General features: G+C 38.2%; 1 non-coding gene across 1 annotated transcript; it reads left to right on the top strand.

Annotated features, from left to right (window-relative positions):
* Positions 1–23,230: 23,230 nt before the first annotated feature.
* On the top strand, positions 23,231–23,337 carry LOC141625000 (small nucleolar RNA R71). The gene has a single exon (XR_012534800.1). It is a non-coding gene; the product is annotated as a small nucleolar RNA R71 (small nucleolar RNA).
* The last annotated feature ends 235 nt before the right edge of the window (positions 23,338–23,572 follow it).

Below are 23,572 nucleotides of genomic sequence, written 5' to 3'. Positions count from 1 at the left end.
TACTGGTTTCATGAGTATTGGGTTGTTTTCGTTTAACTTGGTTGTTGTTTAAGTTGTTTGGAAGTAAAAATCAAATAATTATGTCGTCTGATTACAGCAAAGTTGTCTTTAAACTGTTATAACTTGAGATGCGTAAATGATTTTAATGTGATTCCAATTGGAGGTGATAGCTTGTTCTTTTACGATTCTAACGATAGGTCACACACCCAAAACGACCAAGAAATGAGTGAGTTATGGCTGTTTTACGAAAACTGGACAGTCTTTGAGAATTGGGGTACTCGATCGAGTATCCTTGGTACTCGATCGAGTAAGGGGGCACTCGATCGAGTACCTTAGCTACTCGATCGAGTAGCCCTGGTGATTTGTTTTACGTGCTTCTGATCTTCACCTACTCGATCGAGTAAGTCCCTTACTCGATCGAGTGGCTCAGATTCGATCTAGTGACCCCTATTTTGGGTCATATGTTTATCTTTTGACTTCGTTGCATATTATGTTTAATTCAAAGGCGTTATTTTGCTTCTTTATGCATTGTTTTACATGTATGTTGGTCTTGACGCGTAAGTTACCCAATTTTGTGGTGTAAAGAGTGGCACCTATGATGAGTATGAGTTCGGTGGGGAGGACATGATTTATATGTGTTGGGATTAGTAAGACTTAATTGAGGCATAGAGCATGTTGTGTGAGACGAGATGAGGTGACATGATTGTATGTTGAGTAATGAAAATGTAAGTGAATGTGGGCAAGGCATGATGTAAGTTTAAGGAACGTGAGAATGAAAAGATTGAAATTGAGGCATAATCCTTTGTTTTCCTTCTCTCTTGTTTTGATGACTAGTATTATTTAGTTATTGGGCTCACTAAGTTGCAATTGATGGGTTCACTACATCTTATTTGTTGGGCTTCACACATCTTATTTGTTGGACTTGACACATCTTATTTGTTGGACTTGACACATTTTATTTGTTGGGCTTGACACATTTTATTTGTTTGCCTCACCATGGTTTATTGCTTGGGCCAACCTTATATTTTGAAGTGGGCTCAAAAATGAGTCACACGTACTTGTTTGCATTTTATTCCGTAATTTTACATAACGCAAATTATTCACTACTGCTTGTTAAATTTTATTTAACCGACATGTTTATTTATGAATTGAGATAGTTATTATTGTAATACAAGTATGAAAGAATTATTATAAATAACTATTTGTAAATAGTCGTATTCTTGTAGAAATGCCATAATACTATCGTATATGCTTGATATACATTTACACCCTACTTGTGTTGTTCTGGCAAGTACGGGTTTTGCCTACTTGTGCTGTTCTGGCAAGTACGGTTTTTGGCCACTTGTGCTGTTCTGGGAAGTGAGCTTTATCTTAGTCTTTCCGCTACTTTCATGTTATTCTGGCGATTGGGGTACTCGATTCCCGTTCTGTTATCGAGTCTTGGATACGGGCTGTTCTGCCGTATGTCGAATCAGAATTATTCATTCCGAGAGTCTGGCCAGGTTTAGACTAGGACCGTGTCATTATCGTAGTCCTACCCGAGGAAATTATAGTCTAAGAGTGGTAAATGTTTGTATTTTGGATGGTTACATTGGTTATATCTCCTTGAAATACGTGCTCGTGGCTAAGTGGTCGTGTTTGCTCCCTTTATATTCCTTCTCCACTATTTAATGTTGCTTACTTGTCTATCTCATTCCTTTTCCTTATTCTTGTTATCTTAAAACATGTATGATCCCATGTTTAGTTATAATTTAATTCATTCATATCTGATTTAATATGATTATCTGTTTATGTTCTTTGTTATGTTCGTTTTGAGGTTTTGTGGCTGGGAGAACCTTGATTTACTCCCCACTCATTGTGGCTTTCATGTTTACATGAATGACAGGTTGGTGAAGATGCTTATGTGGGGTTAGACGTGTGAGCTAGCGAGTACCCTAGACTTTTAGATTACTTGTTCACCGCTTAGACTCACCTTTCTCATTATGTCATTTGAGGGATGTATTTTCCCCACTTTTTGACTATTTTATTTGTATGAACCTATGTTTTTATTTCCACATACTTTTCCCGTTGAACGTTAGTGACTCCCGCATGCTAAACTCTATCTATTAAATAAAAGTTTTTAAAATTCCTCATTTTCCGCATATATATTTAGTAGTTTACTTTCCGCTTTATCGCGGGGCGTCGCAGTTGGTATCAGAGCCTTTGTAGCTCCCGACGCACACACGTGTACCCCAAACTTAAATTTTGAACTTGACCTTATATAATGAATGAGAGATGGGTAGAACTAAGGATCTAAGTTGGTAGTCTTCTTGTGTATGCTATTTATTAAGTACTAACTTGTTTGATTTTCTTTGGTGCCTTAAGAAGATGGTGCGACCAAGCAATGTGGAGAATACTATCATGCAAGCCCTTACTCAAATTCTTCAAAATCAACAAAATGTCAATGTTCAAGCCAATCCCGCTCCACAAGTGGGAGATCATCAAGGAAGTTTTGCTTGGATTGCAAGTCAACTAGCAAGAAAAAAGGCTAGGACCTATGGTGGTGAAGTGGATCCTATCGAGCTTTCCGAGTGGTTTCGTGACATGGAAAAGAATTTCTCTCTTTATCATGTCCAAGATCGAGACAAAGTGAAGCTTGCCTCTCATTTCCTTGTAAAGGAGGCCGATAGGTGGTGGACTATAATCGGACCTTCCGTCACTCAAGACCCCACCTTTGATTGGAACCGTTTCAAGACTCTTGTGGAAACTTGTTTCTACCCTAAGGAACTCAAACAACAAAAATTGAAGGAGTTCATTTATTTCAAGCAAGGAGGCCTATCCGTTCATGCTTTCACCGACAAGTTCAATGATCTTGCTCACTACGTCCCTAAGTTTGTGAAAGATGAAGATGAACGTGTCTACTTCTACCGAAGCAAGTTGAATCCTAAGTTGGAAAGTATGGCGAGAAGAGACTCACAACCTTTGTGGCGGTCTATGATGATGCTCTTTGGGCCTAGAATTCCTTGAAGGCTATAAATGATGATGCTAAGTCTCGTTCCTACTCTAATTCTTACCGTCCTAATTTTCATGGCAAGAGACCCTATGTGCCTTCTCCTTCACCAAACTTTGATAAGAAGAGGCTTGTGCCAAGAGTACAAGAACCAAGAAGGCAAGAGCCAAGTGGACAAGTTTCCCAATCAAGCAACAACAACCTCAACTTGGAGAAAGCTCACAAGTGCTTCAATTGTAAACAAGCCTTACACCCCGGAGTTGGATGCTACAATCGACCTTTGATTTGCTACATTTGCAAGAAGCCCGGACATCGTGCCAATGCTTGTCCTGAGAAGAAGGATTATCCTACTCCTAAAGTCAATCCAAGAGGAACCATCTATGTCATGAGTCATGCCGAAGCCTCCGCTCATCCCGACATCATTACGGGTATGTTCTCAATTTTTGATCAACCATGCCTTATCGTTTTCGATACCGGCGCATCTTTATCTTTTATTTCTTGCAAGTTTTCGGAAAAGTTAGCTCTTGAGCCTATACCTAGTGAGGATACCCCTATATCCTTACCATCCGGAGAGATCATTTTATGTTCTCACTCTTTTCCCGATGTCCTCATCTTAATTTCGGGAACTCTTTTCCCCGCTAACCTACTTCGTTTTCCCCTTGAGGAATTCGATGTGATTTTGGGTATGAATGGGTTGTCTAAGTATGATGCAAGATTCGAGTGTAGAGATCAAAATATTCGCCTCAAAACTCCGCTAGGAACCCGTGTTTCCTATAAAGGAGTTCGTTCTCAAGAAGTTGTGAAGTTGATTTCCGCTTTAAAGTTGATGAGTATGGAGAGGAAAGGTCACCAAATCTTTTTGTGCATGGTGACTTCTACTTCTTCTTCTTTGCCGAAGCATGAAGATGTACCCGTGGTTTGTGAATTCGCCGATGTTTTTCCCAAGGAGTTGCACGGAATACCTCCCGAGCATGATGTAGAATTTTCTATCGACCTTGTACCCGGAACCGGACTGATTGCTAAAGCTCCCTACCGTATGGTGCCAACCGAACTTAAAGAGTTAAAGAAGAAACTTGATGAGATGATTGATAAAGGATTTATTCGACCTAGTGCCTCACCTTGGGGTGCTCCCGTTCTCGTTGTGAAGAAGAAAGATGGATCCATGAGACTTTGTATCGATTATCGTGAGCTCAACCGTGTTACTATCAAGAACAAGTACCCTCTACCAAGGATTGAAGACTTGTTTGATCAACTCAAAGGTGCCTATACTTTTTCCAAGATTGATTTGAGATCCGGTTATCATCAAATTCCCGTTCGTGATTCTGATATTCTAAAAATCGCCTTTAGTACGCGATATGGACATTTTGAGTTTAAGGTGATGCCCTTTGGTTTAACCAATGCTCCCGCTATCTACATAGACCAAATGAAACAAACTTTTAGTGAGTTCTTAGACAAGTGTGTTGTGGTCTTCATCGATGATATTCTCATCTTTCTAAGTCCGAGGGAGAGCATGTCGATCATCTTCGTACTATCTTAGATGTTCTTCGTCGTTAAAAGTGGTTTGCCAAATTTTCAAAGTGTGAATTTTGGTTGTCTAAGGTGTCGTCTCTTGGTCATGTGATATAAAAGGAAGGTGTTATGGTGGACCCTTCGAAGATCGAAGCCGTGATGGAATGGAAGAGCCCGACCAATGTTGGTGAGATCCGTAGTGTCTTGGGTTTGGCGGGTTACTACCGCCGCTTTGAGAAGGATTTTTCTAAGCTTGCTAGACCGATGACTCAACTTTTGAAAAAAGAGACCAAGTTCTTATGGACCGAATCTTGTGAGGAAGCGTTCCAAGAGTTAAAGAGAAGGTTGACTACCGCTCCCGTGTTGACCTTGCCTGAGGATGGAGTAGAGTTTGATGTGTTTTGTAATGCTTCTAAGATGGGTTTAGGTTGTGTCCTTATGCAAAATAGGAGAATTGTTGCTTATGATTCGCGGCAATTGAGAGTTCATGAAGTGAAATACCCTACTCATGATCTTGAGTTAACCGCCGTTGTTCATGCCTTGAAGATGTGGAGACATTACCTCATTGGAGTTCATTGCCGTATCTACACCGATCATAAGAGTTTGAGGTATATTTTCACCCAAAAAGAGTTGAATATGAGACAACGCCGATGGTTGGAGTTAGTGAATGACTATGATTTGGAGTTGTTATATCATGAAGGAAAGGCAAATGTGGTTGCCGATGCTCCTAGTAGAAAGTCAACTCATTCCTTGAGTATTATCCGTGTGCTTCCCGATGACCTTTGTACCGAGTTTCGTAAGTTAAGTTTGTAAATAGTGGAAAGCGGTTTTGATTACCTTTGTGCTATGGTTTCCGAACCCGTTATTCTTCGTGTGATTCGTGATAACCTTGTGGATGATGCTACTTTCAAAAGATTTCAAGCCAAGATTGTTGAAGGGAAAGCTAAAGATTGTGAGACTGATGCTAGTGGATATCTTCGTTACCAAAGCCACATGTATGTCCCCGATGCCGTTGACTTGAGAAAGAGAGTCCTTGATGAAGCTCATCTATCCCCTTATTCAATACACCCCAGAGGAGACAAGATGTATAAAGATTTGAAGCTTCAATTTTGGTGGCCTAACATGAAGAATGACATTGTGACTTATGTTGGGAAATGCATCACTTGTTGGTGTCGGTTAAAACTCGTCGTTAAAAGCTACCTAACCAAAACAATATTTATAACTTCACAAACTACTCTTAGCAAAGAGGTAAGTAAAGGTCGGATCCCAAGGGACGGGTATTGATGTAAGATTTTTAATTGCAAATGGTTGTGTCTTAGGGTGTCACAATTTGGGTTGAGATAGGAGATCAACTTAAACAATATAAAGCAAATTAATAAAAACAAGCAAGGTGATTAAAATGAGATGTAAACAATTGATTAAAAGCACTAGGGTGTCATGGGTTCATAGGGGATTCATGGGAGTTGATCATACAAACATGTTTTCTACTAGATGCAAGCGCTTATTGTTATGATGGGATCGAGTTGGTGTATAAGCTTACAATCACTAAGAAGGTTTGGGTCCCAGAGCCGAATCAATTAGATTGTACAACACCTACAAGTCGACTTAGTCCTTCCTATCCAACTATATGCATGGTCTAATGAGACTCGAGTTGGTGTATAAGCTTACAAGTCTCATTGAAAAGATAAGTGATGGGTAAAAAATCCAAGGATTCATAGGCTCGCATTTCATCAAACATAACATGTGCATAAGTTGAAATCACAACAAGCAAGTAAATAAATTATGAAATTAGATTAAGCATGAATAAATCCCCACGTTGATTTCCCCTAATTCCCCATTAACCCTAGTTATGGAAACTACTCACTTATTATCAAGTTTAACATGCTAACAAGGTTGTCAATCATACTAGCAAAGCAAAACATGATGAATAAATGAAAACGATTAGCAATAATTAAACAAGGTTAAGAGAGAATTATACCTATGAAGATGATTCCAAATAATAAAGCAAAGAATAATAGAAGTACTTGACGATTGATGGAAGGTTGTCAATCCTCCAAATAAACCCAAATAATCTTCTAATTACCCAAAATAAATGAAGAACAACAGAGAAATTAAGGAAAGATTAAGTATTGAGATTTGTATTAACACTAGATTAAAAGTTGATTACAAGATTAAGAAATTATTAGAACTTGATTAAGAAAGTATTAAGAGAGTATGCTAATCTAAGTAGTACAATGGGGTATTTATACTAAAGATTAGGTACAAGGATTAGGGTTACTAAGGGCTTAAATGACTATTAAGTCCTTAAGAAAATTTGAGGAAATGCTCCTCTCGAAGGAAATGAGCATCTCTATTTTGCTAGTCTCGCCATGATCCGCGTGTCTTGGGAAGTGGCACGGGTTCTTTGGACTGTGATCCGAGCGGGTTGTCTGGGAGACGCTCGGATCCTATGGCTGCAAGACGAGCGTCTTGGATGCGGGACGCTCGGATGGTGGGGGTTGGAGACGCTCGGATTGGGTGTGATCCGCTCGGATTCCACGACAGACTGCTTCTCTTCTTTTCTTCCTTCATAATCCGCGAGGATCATTTCGGGGATGCAAGGATCCTTTCGTCATTGCCCATTTCACTTTATTATCTAGATAGGCCTCCTAGTGATGTCTTCTCTTTGATGCTTGGTCATTAGATGCGATCAATTTAGCTCTATTTCGCCATGTAAATGCAAGGTTAGCACTCCTTTCCTACCAAGGAGACAAAACCTCAAAGAATATACAAAATGGGAAACTAAAGATAGTAAATGACCCAATTATGCACTATAAAGCATAGGAACGAGGTTAATTCGGGGACTAAATGTGCTCAAATATGAGTCACATCAAACATCCCCAAACTGAACCTTTGCTCGTCCCGAGTAAAGAGGTGACAAAAACTAGGACCCTTATTTAAACTAACCTACTAATATAGCCAATGTGAGACAATTAGCGGGTCTCACTCCTCCCCTTCAACTCACAATAAGGCAACCATGAGGTAGGATGCCTTCTTGCAAGGCAAGGTGGGGCTTGCCAAAATGGCGACACATCCAAGCATTAAAGCACACAAAACAAGTAATGGATGCATCTACAAAAATAATAGCCACTTTCCTCATCTAAGTGGCGGAAATTATCTAAAAGGGAAGCAATCTAAAGGTACACACTCCATTATAGATACGGTTTCTTTAAACTACTAAGCCTAGAAGGATACTAATAAATCACCTCCAAGTTGTGTCAAGCTAGGGTACCTTTTTCCTCAATTGTTAAATGCTTTCGTCAAGAGTAGACTCCCTATGGTGTTAGAAACACTGGAGGATCGCGGAATTCCCCTTCTTGCCTAGACAAGAAGAAGGGTCGTCCCCTCTCTACCATGCACAAAAGTGGATTCGATGGATAAAGGGATCATTTGTATTTGAGTTTCATATGGGAGTTTGCTTTTGTTGTTGTTTTTCCCCCCAATTTCTTGTGGCATTTGACATTTTGAGAACAATTTCTTTTTGCCATTTCTTTTGATGTTTTGCATTTCAATACTTGACAACTTTCAACTTTTTCTTGCATTTTCTTTTGAAAATTTTCAAAGTCACCCCATTTGTGGTGAGGGTGCTTATATTTGAAGCATAGGAGTTTTCACTTTTGTGTTGGAGCTTGTGTCCTCCACAAATTAGTGTGATAACATTTATAAATCTCTTATAGGTTCACAAGGGTATACTTTGTATTTTATCAGTTGATTAACGATTACCTAATAACGGTTGGCTTGCTAGAAAGTTTGACGTTATTATCATACAGATGGCGGTGATCAACTGGTCCCTAAAAGTCACACCTAAAGGATGTGTTTGAGAGATGTGATTGTATGAAAATATAATCACATTGATGCTTGACTAACACGTTAGTCCAAGTAATTGACTAAACAGATAGTCAACGTGTTGATGAGACGATTATTTAATGCCGATTAAATAATATTAGCCAAGACGAATTAACTGTCAATTCGTAAATTGAATATAATATGTTATATTTAGTTAATGTATATAATGTTAGCTTGGACGAATTAATATGTTAATTTGTAATTAAATGTAATCGGTTATATTTAATTAGCTAATTATAAATATGCGATATTTATAGTTAAAGTATATTTTACACGAGATTCTTATAATATATGTTGTCAGGCCGGACTTAATAAATAGACTACAATCAGTTATGTATAGACTTTATTAAAACGGGACAACATGTATGACAATTAATAAAATGTACGCATTATATATAATTTTAGAATAACCAAAAATAAGAGGATTTTATCCTAATTTGTGGTTGTTGCTAAAACCGAAAAAAGAGAAATAATCCTCTTAATTTCGGAAATTTGGGCCGAGATTTTGGAAGAAAAATAACTACCCTATTTTACCTAATACACGGTTTTATAAGGTGATAGGGAGATCATTTTTTTCCTCTCTAGTTCTCTTTTAACCTAACATCCTCTCATCAAAGAAAAACACAACAAAACCTAAAATCTTTACAGAAAATTTGGGGATCGATTCTAGCAAGAAGCAAAGGGCATATCTCATATCATCTTGTGTGCAACTGATAGGTGAATATCATTGCGATATTGTTCTTAGGCCGATTTTGCTAGGACCGAAGGTTGTTTCTTCATTCTCTACTTTTGTTTATGCAATTTATTTTAAGACTAGTTTTCATCATTATAAATTTCGTTATAATCCTTAATAATAAGGGAAGTATACAGATTATTTCCCACAAGTGGTATCAGAGCCAAGGCCACGAATTTTATTTTGATGATTTTCATAAAATTGGATGTAAATAATAATTACGGTTTCGAAAAAAAAAAAATTTTCGGCTGAAATTTTTTTTATGCCGAGAACAATTTTTTTTTTAGCCGAGTTGTTTTGTTTTTTTTTGTTGTTTTATTTCCATTTGATTCTTTCATATTGTTGTTTTAATCAGTTAAGATAATAATATGATAATTTGTAGATGTTTCGATTTAATAAATCGAGATGTAAATGGAAATCGGTTTTGTCGGATTGATGAATTGTTTTTGCTGTTTTTTTTGGCATATAACTTAATTTAACAAAAGTTCAAATCAATTATGATAATCGGTTTCATCATGATTTAGATATTCTTTTAACAGGTTAAATTTGAATAATCTAGTTTGAACATGTATTTAAATTAAAAGTTGAATATGCCAATCTTGTAAATAGCAACTTTAAACAATTGTTCGTTTTTTTCGATTGAAGGTTGCGGCTGTTTTTCCAAAAAAAAAAAAATTGATTTTTTTTGGTTTTAGGGTTTTTCAGCCGAGAGAGAAATTTTTTTTTTTTTTGGGTGCTTTTTTGCTGAAATGCCGAGAAAAAGGAGGAAAGAAAAATTCTTTTTTTTTTTTTTCGTTTTACTCCAGCCGAGAGCAAAAAAAAAAAAACTCTGTTTTTTTTGTTTTTTTTTTCCTGATTTAGCCGAGACAATTAAAAAAATAAAAGAATTTTTTTGTTTTGTTTTGGCCAATTAATTATTGTGAAGCGGTTCATAATTCAAAGATACCTAATTATTTTAAAGAGGCTTAAAATAATGATTGGATTAAATTCATATTACAAGTTTAATATGAATTAAGATTAAATTTATAGTGAGTAATTGAGGAATTGTCACTTAATTTGATCAATTAAATAGGTGGTTTGGATAAAATTAATCTACATAATTAAAGAATTATGTCTTGTATGTTTAATTTTTTTAGTTGATGCATTTTATTTTAGTTGAATGAATCGTTGAATGGTTTTATTTACGTATTTTTGCAACCGGTTGAAATTTGTAATACCTAGTGTGGCCTTAGTCAAATTATGTTTTCGTAATGATGGGAGGAACATAATTTTTAATGTAATTTGAGATCTCGTATCTCCGTTTTGGTTTTCTTTATTTATTACGGTTTTGAAATTAGAATGTAAATAGGTTTATTATGTAATTTTTAAATTGTAATTTTTGAGAAGACTAAAGATGGAGATTGGAGCTCACTCCCGCTACATGGATCAAGATGGAACATCAAGACAAGCTTCTCGGGTCCTTGGATGGATTCCAAAGTTGTATTTATGTTCATTTTGATAGGATAGGCTACACTAGGACTTTATTTTGTTTTACGTTTTACCGTTCTTATTGCTTTTCATGCACATGCTAGTTAATGCATCATATTCCGCCTAAAACCAAACCACCTACTAAAATGCATGAAAATTGACACATATAGGTTGTATGTTAGTTTTCATAGACATACAGATGTCACATGTTTATTAAGCCATCACCTTAGTTTATTCATTCACGCATGCTAGATATTAGTTCACTTAAAATGAATTACAATAAAGTTGATGGGATCTTCCTCTAAAACGGAAATTGAGACTAGTCTTTATAAGGGCAAACAACTATGAATCCCTTCTTCGTCGGTAGGCATAATATGACCCCTTCTACGTTGGGTAACTAGTTTGTGTTGACTTAGTTTATCTCAACATTATAGTCCGAAGAGTTTCTCGTGATTATGATGGACTAAAGATAGAATTTACAGAAATTTATCGACCAAGAATTCTAACAGTAGAATTAGCCAAAAAGGTTGGCTTATCAATTTACAGATAATTGAGTCTTGGGATCATTTATATAATTCTTGAGGAAGGTCAATTGTATAAATGCACGAGTCTTCGCGTTATAACAGTATTGCATTAGAATTAAATTAAAATCGATGCACATGCTTATTATTTATTCTTCTTTTCGCAGTGTAGAACACGTTTATATTACTGTTACAACAAATGGCTGAAAATAACGAAATCCCAATGCCAAGTGCCACACTTGGACGCGAGTCCTGGCTGAAAGTTTTTATGGACAACATGAATCAGTACACGCGACTGAAGAATGATGGGTCCAACTTTGCGGATCGGGAGGCAAAGACTACGGAATGTCGCCATTGCTGACGGTAAGCTCAAGTACTTAACTGAGCCAATACCGGTAAACCCAGGCCCCAATGCGGGAGTTAACGAGTCACTTGCTTATAGTGATTTCGTCATGGAAGCGGGTGCGATAAAGAACGTACTCATCTTTGCAATGGAAACCAATTTGCAGAGACGCTTCATTGCCCAAGGTGCGAACAAGATTTTCACCACGCTCACTAACGAGTTCTCAAAAGCACCGAGAATCGTTACTTATGAGCATACCTGTCGCTTCTTTGATGCGAAACTCCAAAAGGGCCAACCGGTTAGCCCACACATTCTTAACATGATTGAGAATGTCGAGAAATTGGAGACACTTGATTGTAAAATCAGTGAGAGCATAGTCATTGACCGTATGCTTCATTATCTTCACGATGGTTTTGCCCTTTTCAGGGCGAACTACTACATGAATGACTTAAAGAAAAGTCCTCATGAGCTACACTCACTTCTCGTACAGACCGAGAAGGATATGAAATTGAGTGGGAGCATGAAGCAGGATGTTCTCACGATTTCCAACAAGGGTAAAGGTAAGGGCAAAGCTCCAGGCGACCTAACTGTAGGTAAGCCAAAATTCAAGAAGCCAGGAAACGGTAAGAGTGGGCCTGGTGAGACTAGTGGCTCACAGGGCAAGGCAAAGAGCAAGGGCGGTGACATTGAGTGCCACCATTGTCACAAGACTGGACATTGGAGGAGGAACTATCCCGTGTACCGTGAGGACATTAAACCAGGCCGCGTCGTTCCTGTTGGTATGTCATCTTATATTCATATGATTGAGATTAACCATACAAGTTTCGGAACTTGGGTACTTGATAATGGTTGTGGTTCTCATCTGTGTAATCATTTGCAGGGCCTAAGAAACATCACACCTCTCGGAAAGGGTGATGTGGACCTGTGAGTCGGGAATGGAGCTAGAGTTGCTGCTGTCTCGAAGGGAACATATGTAATCCAACTCCCTAGTGGTTTTGAGTTATTTTTAAATAACTGTTACTATGTACCCAGTTTGTCTAAGAACATTATTTCAGTTTCCGTACTTGATAAAGACGGATTTTCATTTTTAATAAAGGATAATAGTTGTATTTTCTCTTTCAATGAAATGATTTATGGCAAAGCGGTTTCCATGAATGGAATTTACATCTTAGATCAAACCACGGAAATATTACATGTGAATAATAAGAAATTAAAGGTTGATGACAAAGATCAAACCTATCTATGGCATTGCCGAATGGGACACATAAATGAGAAACGTGTAAAGAAACTCGTCGATAATGGGACTATTCCCGCATTCGAATTTTCTACATATGGCACGTGTGAATCATGTCTCATTGGCAAAATGACTCGAATTTCCTTCAAAGGTATTGGAATGCGCGCTAGTGACCTATTAGGACTCATACATACTGATGTTTGTGGACCTATGTCAATTACCGCTAGAGATGGCTATAGATATTTTATCACTTTCACGGACGATTTGAGTAGATACGGATATGTCTACTTAATGAAGCATAAAAGTGAGTCCTTTGAGAGATTCAAGGAATACCAGAACAGGGTTGAGAACCAACTGGGTAGAAAGGTTAAAGCACTCCGTTCAGATCGGGGTGGCGAATATCTTTCAAATGAGTTTGATCAACACCTTAAAGACTGTGGAATCGTTTTGCAGTTAACTCCACCTGGAACACCTCAATTAAATGGTGTGTCCGAACGGAGAAATCGAACCTTACTTGATATGGTTCGATCCATGATGAGTCACACGGTAGTGCCTGATTCATTATGGGGTTTTGCTCTTTTGTTAGCTGCTCTTATACTTAACCGAAGTCCGACTAAAGCTGTCGACAAGACTCCATATGAAATGTTGAAGGGAACGGTCCCTAACTTGTCCTTTATTCGGGTTTGGGGCTGCGAGGCTTATGTCAAGTGGAGACACGAGGATAAGCTCGGCCCACGATCTGTCAAGACATACTTTATAGGTTATCCAAAAGGAACATTTGGTCATTACTTCTATTCGCCTACCGAACATCGAGTTTTTGTTGCGGCTAGTGCGACGTTCTTAGAGAAAGAATTTCTCGAGAACAAGACAAGTAATAGAACCTTCGAGCTGTCGGAGATTCCAGAACCAACAACCGAGGAACAGATGGAGGAAGTAGTTCCTCCAACTGATGATACGATTAATATTCCTGAGGAACCTAGGAGGTCGGGTAGAGTCTCTAATCCTCCGGACAGATACATTGGTATGGTCGAGGAGAATGATGTTTTGCTCCTAGAGAGTAATGAACCCGCTACCTATAAAGGTGCTATGGCCTGTTTCGACTCAAAGCTATGGCTCGAAGCCATGCAATCCGAGATGGACTCCATGTATGAGAATGACGTATGGGATCTTGTTGATTTACCTAATAAGGTAAAACCTCTACAGTGCAAATGGCTTTACAAAATAAAGCGTTCTATAGACGCGCAACTAGATACCTATAAGGCACGACTAGTAGCATAAGGTTTCACTCAAGTGCACGGATTGCATTATGATGAGATTTTTGCACCTGTAGTCATGCTACGTTCCATTCGGATAATCTTAGCGATTGCCGCATTTCATGACTATGAAATTTGGCAAATGGATGTGAAAACCGCCTTCTTAAACGGTTATTTGGAGGAAGAGTTGTACATGGTACAACCCGAAGGTTTCATAGATCCTGAACATCCTAAGAAAGTATGCAAGCTTAAGCGCTCCATTTATGGACTTAAGCAAGCTTCTCGGAGTTGGAATCATCATTTCGACCAGGTGATAAAAGAGTATGGTTTCACTCGATCGGTCGAGGAACCATGCTTATATATCAAGTCGAGTGGGAGCAAGATTGTATTCTTGATATTGTATGTCGATGACATACTCTTGATTGGGAATGACATTCCTCTCTTATCTTCAGTTAAAGAATGGTTGAAAAACCATTTCCAGATGAAAGATCTGGGTGAGGCACAACGCATATTGGGAATCCGTATCTACCGAGATAGATCACGACGGACGTTATCACTTAGTCATGAGTCTTATTTGGATAAGATTCTTGATAAGTTCAGCATGACCAACTCCAAGAAGGGGAACCTTCCAATGACGTCTGGGATGCAGTTGAGCAAGTTTCAGTCACCCACAACGCCTGAAGGGATTGAGCGCATGAGTCATGTTCCTTATGCATCTGCAATAGGATCAATCATGTATGCCATGATATGCACACGTCCAGACGTGGCATATGCATTGAGTATGACGAGTCGGTACCAAAAGAATCCAGGTGAAACACATTGGATAGCTGTTAAAAATATCCTCAAGTACCTACGGAGGACTAAGGATAGGGTATTGACTTATGGAGGCGATACTAAGCTATGCGCAATCGGTTACGCAGATGCTAGCTTCCAAACGGATCGAGATGATTCAAAATCTCAGCCCGGGTTCGTCTTCACTCTTAATGGTGCTGCGGTCAGCTGGAAGAGTTCCAAACAGAGTGTTGTTGCAGATTCTACCACTGAATCCGAGTACTATGCCGCTTCGGAAGCAGCAAAGGAAGTGATATGGATCCGTCAATTCTTGCAAGGACTCACGATAGTTCCTAGTTCGAATGACCCGATCACTATCTATTGTGACAATAGAGGTGCCATCTTCCAGGCTAAGGAGCCTAAGTCTAGCAACAAATCTAGACATGTACATCGGAAAGCTCACCTGATCCATGATTACGTGGAGCAAGAAGAGATAGTGATTGACAAGATAGCTTCGGATGATAACATCGCAGACCCTCTCACTAAACCGTTGAATTTTGATAAGCATGAAGGGCACGTTATTTCCATGGGAATTAAACGTGTTCCTGAGTTGTAGTAGTTGATTATGGATTTGATACATTATCTTTTTCATATACTATTTATAACTTCATCGTTTTTATAATATTTTATTTTTCATGTGGATTGTACTGACAACTTTGAACGCCACAAAGTGAACTGAATTATATTATATTTTGTTTGGTCCGTAATCGCCTTAATGAGCTGAACTCTGGCTATTATATTGTGCAGTCGATTGATGGTGGGTTCAACGAGCCATAAGTCAAACGGTTGACTGATCGATCACAGATGCAAGATTATAACGATACCTCGTAGGACAAACTTTTGTGACAACGTAATGGAGTCCTGAATGTTTAACAACATTCGGTGCCAGGTCATGGATAGGACATCCATTGTGTTCCTAGAGTCGATTCTTTTGACTATCGACTGTCTCTTGAGATTAAGGCAGTTTTTGGGTGACTTTGGTTTCTTTCTCACGGTCTGCTATAACTGGAGGCTAAGTAGATTTTTTCTGGGTCATTTCATACTGTGCTTACATCAGCAGGATTCGAGTTGAGGAAAATATCCAACCTTTATCAGGTATAGTTATTTCTCAGGGCCACTCGAGGAGTTGTAACTGAAATGCATGGCCATGCTCGAATGATGATTCGTTTATCAGTTAAGTTAATCTCTAGTCGGGGAAACCACTCTTGATACAGATCACTTGTAAAATACGACCTTTGTGAATACGGATTTTGCAAATTGTTTTACATTGAGTGGGAGAAATTTTAGGATATGAGAATCGGTTATCGCACATACACTTGTGACGACAAGTGGGAGTTTGTTGGAGCTTGTGTCCTCCACAAATTAGTGTGATAACATTTATAAATCTCTTATAGGTTCACAAGGGTATAATTCATATTTTATCAGTTGATTAACGATTACCTAATAACGGTTGGCTTGCTAGAAAGTTTGACGTTATTATCATACAGATGGCGGTGATCAACTGGTCCCTAAAAGTCACACCTAAAGGATGTGTTTGAGAGATGTGATTGTATGAAAATATAATCACATTGATGCCTGACTAAAAGGTTAGTCCAAGTAATTGACTAAACAGATAGTCAACGTGTTGATGAGACGATTATTTAATGCCGATTAAATAATATTAGCCAAGACGAATTAACTGTCAATTCGTAAATTGAATATAATATGTTATATTTAATTAATGTATATAATGTTAGCTTGGACGAATTAATATGTTAATTTGTAATTAAATGTAATCGGTTATATTTAATTAGCTAATTATAAATATGCGATATTTATAGTTAAAGTATATTTTACACGTGATTGTTATAATATATGTTGTCAGGCCGGACTTAATAAATCGACTACAATCAGTTATGTATGGACTTTATTAAAACGGGACAACATGTATGACAATTAATAAAATGTACGCATTATATATAATTTTAGAATAACCAAAAATAAGAGGATTTTATCCTAATTTGTGGTTGTTGCTAAAATCGAAAAAAGAGAAATAATCCTCTTAATTTCGGAAATTTAGGCCGAGATTTTGGAAGAAAAATAACTACCCTATTTTACCTAATACATGGTTTTATAAGATGATAGGGAGATCATTTTTTTTCCTCTCTAACTCTCTTTTAACCTAACATCCTCTCATCAAAGAAAAACACAACAAAACCTAAAATCTTTACAGAAAATTTGGGGATCGATTCTAGCAAGAAGCAAAGGGCATATCTCATATCATCTTGAGTGCAACTGATAGGTGAATATCATTGCGATATTGTTCTTAGGCCGATTTTGCTAGGACCGAAGGTTGTTTCTTCATTCTCTACTTTTGTTTATGCAATTTATTTTATGACTAGTTTTCATCATTATAAATTTTGTTATAATCCTTAATAATAAGGGAAGTATACAGATTATTTCCCACATTTTGTTACTCCTCTTTTCTTTTGATGCAATTGCAAACTTTTTGACTTTCATTTCAATTCTTGAACTCAAATTTTGAACAATTTTTGTGCCCATTCCCTTTTTGGTGACAAAATGTGGTAGAATATGGAAGATGGTTGCATGGCTTCAAGGGTCACCTTGGAATAAACAGTAGCCAAGGAGTTATCACACCACAAGGTACTCTTGACTAGGCCTTAATCCATGGGTCAAAGGATACTAGCATGACACATCCTAGGGTATTTTACAAGTATTCTAACAAGCAAAGTCTTAAGAAGAAAAAGTATCTACAAGGGCCTTATATACACTTGTCAAGCTTTCCAAATAGATGTTTTCACAAAATTTTTCCTAAATGCAACTATATGCCATGATGCAACTAATATTTATACAACCTAATGCATATGTTTATACCAACTAGTATGCCAAATAATCTAAATGCAATCCTATAATCACATTGTTTCATACCGCATCAATCAAAATAAAGCCACATAGTCATTAACATAAAGAGGAAAAAGGAGATTGGAAAGATCATACCATGCGGTCTTCAATATCCTCATGTCTCGGATGTGGCGTAGTCGATCAATGTGACAAAGGATAGACAAACACAATATATACAAACACAATATATATACAAGACTACACTATAAAGGAAATGAACATGTTTTTGGGTTTTCAACTTTTCAAATTTTTATGATTTATGGAATAAAAAGACATGTTTTTGTATTTTTCAAAATTTTTCAATTTTTATCATTTTTGTTTTAAAAGTCATGTTAGAATTTCCCATCCCCACACTAGTATGGGCATTGTCCTCAATGGCCAATACGATAGAAAATTATGCAAGCTATATGAGAATGCATGATTTCTATACTAAATGCAAACTATATGACATATAAACAAGTGATGCAAACTACACTACACTATATGATGCATGAATTTGTTTGGTTGGAGAGCATAATTTGAATTAACTCCCAATGCTTATGATTGAACTTCCCCAAACCAAATAAGACACTATTGCTAATGTCAAAAATGGGAAAGTTCATGCACAAGAATGCTATGCATGAAACTAAATTTGTCATTTTGGATTTTACATGGTGGGAACAATAAAAGACACCTCAATGGGACCGAGGTGGGAGTCCTTTGAGTGTTGCTAGGACTCAAACAAATGATCAAGATAAAAAATTTAAAAACAAGAGAAATGAACAAAGCTAACGGAGGTGTAGGAAACTCACAATGGATTGTGGCATCCTCCAAAAAGCTTGCTAATCCTCAATTGTCGCCCATGGCAACATCACTTCCATCGTCATCATCATCATCAACTTCCTCACTAGTATCATCATCATCTACCTCCATAGACCCGGAGGCTTCACCATCATCACTTGAACTTTGATCCTCTTCTTCCTCATTTTCCTCTTCTTCTTCAACTTCTTCATTCTCAACAACAATCTCCTCACCACCCATGCTAGCATCCCTAGGAGAATTAGGAAAGAATACTTACCTATCCGCCCAACTAGGCAAAGGATATGATGGGTTAAGAAGTCCTTGCCTAGCTAGGTGTAAGAGGGGCGGATATTGAGCTATATAGGCATTAACTCGGTCTTCATAAGCTTGCTTATGCATGTGTTGCATTAATTGAGTCAAGTAATCGTTACCTACCGCAATACCTTCGGGTCGGAATTCTTGGTAGGTGAACGGGTAGGGTGGACTCAAAATGGCGGAGGAGGAGGACTCGGCATTGAATTCCCTTTGTTGTTGTATGATCATCTCGGCTTCACCGGAGACTGGAAGAAGATAGTTTGTGCTTCGGACATTGAGTTGGCAAATCTTGTTTGGTAGAATGAAGGACTTGGCATCTTTTATAAGCCACTTAAATTTGTTGTCAAGGTTGTCATTCTTGACCCAATGGAATTTGTGAACCATAGTGGTTAGACCAATAAGGTGGCCTCCCTTAACCGGCTTGTAAGTCCGATCTTTGTTGAAATCCCGGTTGAAGTGCTTTGCCAACCATGTTACCAATCCCCCATTTACTATAAAGGCCACACCTTCCTTACCATGGTCGATTGTAAGCCACCTTTCTATTAAGAGTTGAAGAATATTGTATTTCTTGGTGAACTTCTTATCGACATTCAAGGTTGACTCAAGATAGATGAAATCAAGTTCGGTGAAATGACTAGTCCCCTTCCTAGCAATAAGAGTATTTGCCACAACCTTGTGCCACACCCTTATGCCCGGATGATGAACATAAAGGGCATGAAACTCATGGAATGATTCGAATTTCCTTCCGGTGATAGCTTTCCACAAAGGGGCGGGATCATATTTTGAAGGTTTCTTCACATAAGCCGAGTCATTATCAAGACCGAACACCTTGCCAAACTCATTAAAGGACATCTTTCTATCCATATTCTCAAGGCGGAATTCAATGTTCCTTCGAGTGTCCACCTTTGTGACTTTCAATGAACTTAGAAATTCCAAGGTGAGGGAGGGGTAGGTCAATTCTTACATATCAAACAATGTAAGCAACCCCATAGACTCAAATAAGTTCTTGGTCCTTTCAAGGACACCCATTTGGTCAAAGCATCTTGGCAAATAAACTTGGTGGGCAAAATCGATTTCTTAGCAAGAGACATAAAATTTTTCCTATGAGAATCGGATGTGAAAGTTACCTCCAGATATTCATGTAATTGCTCAATAACCGGGATAGGAGTAGTAGATTCCACCATAAGAAGAGGAACCTCTTGAATTTCGACTCTTGCTTGTTGCATCACCATAGCCTTGGAAGCTTGAAGAGCTTGTTGCCTCTTTGAAAGATTTGATTTTGTAGGTGCCTTATTTCCACCTTTAGTCCTAGCCATTGTTCTTCTCCTTGTATGTATCAACAACCAATGATTTACTTGAATTCTTCTAGTATCCTCAAACTTCAATGAATCCCAAATCGATTTAGGATTTTCGAAATTTGCTTATAACCCTAGAAAATCGATTCAATTTTTGAGGATTTGGATGTTTGAATGGCTTTTTGTTGATAAAGGAGTGATTTGATTGAGTTTTGAGGGAGTTTGGGTTTGATTTTGGTGAATTTGGTTGAGGAAATTGAGTTTTATGGATGAAGGGATTGAGGGTTTTGAGGGTTTTGATGGTGTGTTTGTGTTTGAATAGAATGAAATGAAATGGGTAAGGGTATTTAAATCCCGTATTTTTGCAATTCAGCAGTAGGAGACGAGCGACTTAGGCACGGGACGCTCGGATTGTAGTTCAGTCAGCATTAGAAAATGAAACCCGTGTTGAGACGAGCGTCTTCTGGAGGAGACGAGCGGATTCTGGCTTGAGATGAGCGGATTCTTGAGGAGACGCTCGGATTCATACCCAGTATAAAAATTTCCTTTCCAGCTCTGCCAAGACGAGTGTCTTACTGTCAGGATGCTCGGATTTCATCCAAGACGAGCGGCTTCCCTCTGGGACGCTCGGATCACTCCTGTACCTCACGGGTTCAGTTCCACCCGTGGGTATCTTCATATCCCAAGTCATTTCTTCTTCATTCCCTTGGTCTTCATTATGGGTGCACTATGAAGGCTTGGATAGCCTAGGCAATTGCTATCTCCACACTAAGTCAAAACACTACACATCAAGAAACATTTAAGTCCCTCCCTCACTTTCTCTCAAAATGATAATCTTGATCAAAATGTACAAATGTAAATCCAAAATTTGACAAAAATGCAATACAAGAATAAAAATACGAGTTAAGGGGTTAGAATATTTATAAATGGTGGTTTAGGGAGGACTCCACCAAACTCTTACTCTTGAGATGAGATATCAATGGGACATAGCCAAGGTGTTGTTGATGTTGCTCAACACCTTGTAGAAGTAGTGGAAGGCTTGTTCATTGTCATTATAAAAATCTTCAATAGAATTTAGCACATTGTGTTCTTTATGGTGGTGACTTGAGTCAAGATGGTTACCAAAGCCTTGGTCTATAGCATTGCCAATGTAGGGATTGACTAACCCATCGAATTCGTCATCCCATAGACCATATACTTCACTAGCTTGCTTCCCTATAGTATCATGAGTTGATGGAGACAACTCCTCTTTCTTGTTATCATGGCCAATAAGGCCTTCTTCATTACTTGTCATGAGTGGTGGTGAGCTATTCAAGCTCTCATTATTGCAATTTCCTTGCTCTTTGGACGGAGCATCTTGAAGATTATCCTCTTTCTTCATCCATATGAGTGGTGATTCTTTACCCATAGCTTGATCTTTGCATTGAGGTGCCAACTTCTTCCTATCACTTTCTCGGCTATAGTGATTAATCATGAAACATGGCTCATATAAGCGGGAAGCTCTCATTGTCTTGTCAAGGTTAAAGTGATTGTTTCATCTCCCACTTCAAGTGTGAGCTCTCCATGTTTCACATCAATCACCGCTCCCACGGTATGTAAGAATGGTCTTCCTAAAATGATAGGAATGTTGAAATCTTCCTCCATGTCAACAATAGCAAAGTCCACCGGGATGAAGAACTTGACGATTCTTACGGGCACATCGTCCCATACCCCTAAAGGTGTCTTCGTCGATCGATCCGCCATTTGAAGCGTGATATTAGTGCATTTGAGTTCTCCCATTCCCAGCTTTTTTCACACCGAGTATGGCATGACACTCACACTTGCTCCAAGGTCACATAAAGCTTTGTTGATTGTAGTGTCGCCAATGGTGCATGGAATAGAGAAACTTCCCGGATCTTTGAGTTTTGGAGGTGAACTTCCTTGTAGAATGGCACTACTCACTGTAGTGAACGCAATAGTCTCTAGCTTCCGGATGGATTTCTTCTTTGTAAGAATGTCTTTCATGTATTTCGCATAGGCCGGAACATGATTGATCAATTCCGTGAATGGAATTGAGACTTCTAAGTTTTTCACAATCTGCATGAACTTTCCAAGTTGTTCATCAAACTTAGGCTTAGCTTGACGACTTGGAAATAGAAGTCTAATCACAATAGGCTCTTTCTCCTTAGCCTTCTCTTCATTCTTCTTCTTTGAAACTTCTTGAATGGTGGTGGGTTCTTCTTCTTTCTTAGAGTTTTCAACTCTTTCCTTGTCACTAGCCTCCATAATGTCTTCCTCAATTTTCTTCTTTGGCCCTTTATACCTTGTATCACTCCTCAAATGGATGGCACTCACCAACTCATGTCTTGGGGGATTACTTTGAGGTGGTAATTGCCCCTTTTGTCTTTGAGAGCTAGAAGATGCTAATTGAGACATTTGGGTTTCCAACATCTTTGTGTGAGCTAGTATGTTGTTGATGGTGTATCTTTTGCTTGGCTATTTTTTTGCATTTGAGTGAAAAATTCTTGTTGATTCTTTTGCATTTGGAGGACCGCTTTTTGAACATCAAAGCCTTGGTCATTGGATTGATTGTAAGAGGGTTGATTTTGATAACCTTAGCTTTGGTTGTAAAAGGGTCTTTGAGCTTGATTTCTCATTGGAGGTGGGGTGTATGTTGGTTGAGGGTTTTGAACATTTTGGCTTTTGTATGAAAGGTTGGGATAGAATTTGGTATTCTCATTGTAATAGTTGGAATAAGGGGTGCCACTCTTGTTTGCTTGGAAAGCATTCACTTGTTCCCCTACAATCACTTTGGTCATGTCCCAAAGTTCCACAACTCTCACATACTCCACTTGGAATTGATAATGATGCTACCATAGTATTAACATGTTGCTTGGGTGATTTGGAGGCCTCTTCAAGTTTAGCCATGACCTTCTCAAACTTTAAATTAATGGTGTCAATGTGAGCACTTAGTTGAGCACCTAATTGAGTAATGGAATCCACCTCATGTTTTCCTCTCTAGTAGGCTTCCGAGGTCTACTATATTGTGAGTTATGGACCGCCATTTCTTCAATTTTGTTCCATGTTTAACTGTCATCAACTTCGGTAAACATACCATTGGATCCCATATTGAGGATGTTTCGGGAGTCTTCATATAGACCATTCTAAAATTGTTGTACAAGGAACCACTCTCTAAGTCCATGGTGTGGACAAGAACGACAAGTGTCCTTGAATCTCTCCCATGCTTCATACAAAGATTCCTCATCCCTTTGTTTGAACCCGGTGATTTAGGCTCTCAACATGTTAGTCTTTTCCGGAGGATAGAATTTCTTGTAGAAAACAAGTGCCAATTTCTTCCAAGAATCAATACCAAGAGTAACCTTGTCTAGGCTTTTCAACCATTGTTTCGCAGTACCAATCAAAGAAAAAGGAAATAATACCCATCGGATTTGGTCTTGAGTAACTCCGGTTTGAGAAATCGCATCACAATAGTCACAAAAAGTCTTCATATTTAAGTGAGGGTCTTCACTAGGTATC

This window comes from Silene latifolia, chromosome X (assembly GCF_048544455.1).
Source record: "Silene latifolia isolate original U9 population chromosome X, ASM4854445v1, whole genome shotgun sequence".
Lineage (NCBI taxonomy): Eukaryota > Viridiplantae > Streptophyta > Magnoliopsida > Caryophyllales > Caryophyllaceae > Silene > Silene latifolia.
This window is presented reverse-complemented; position numbering and strand designations above follow the sequence as displayed.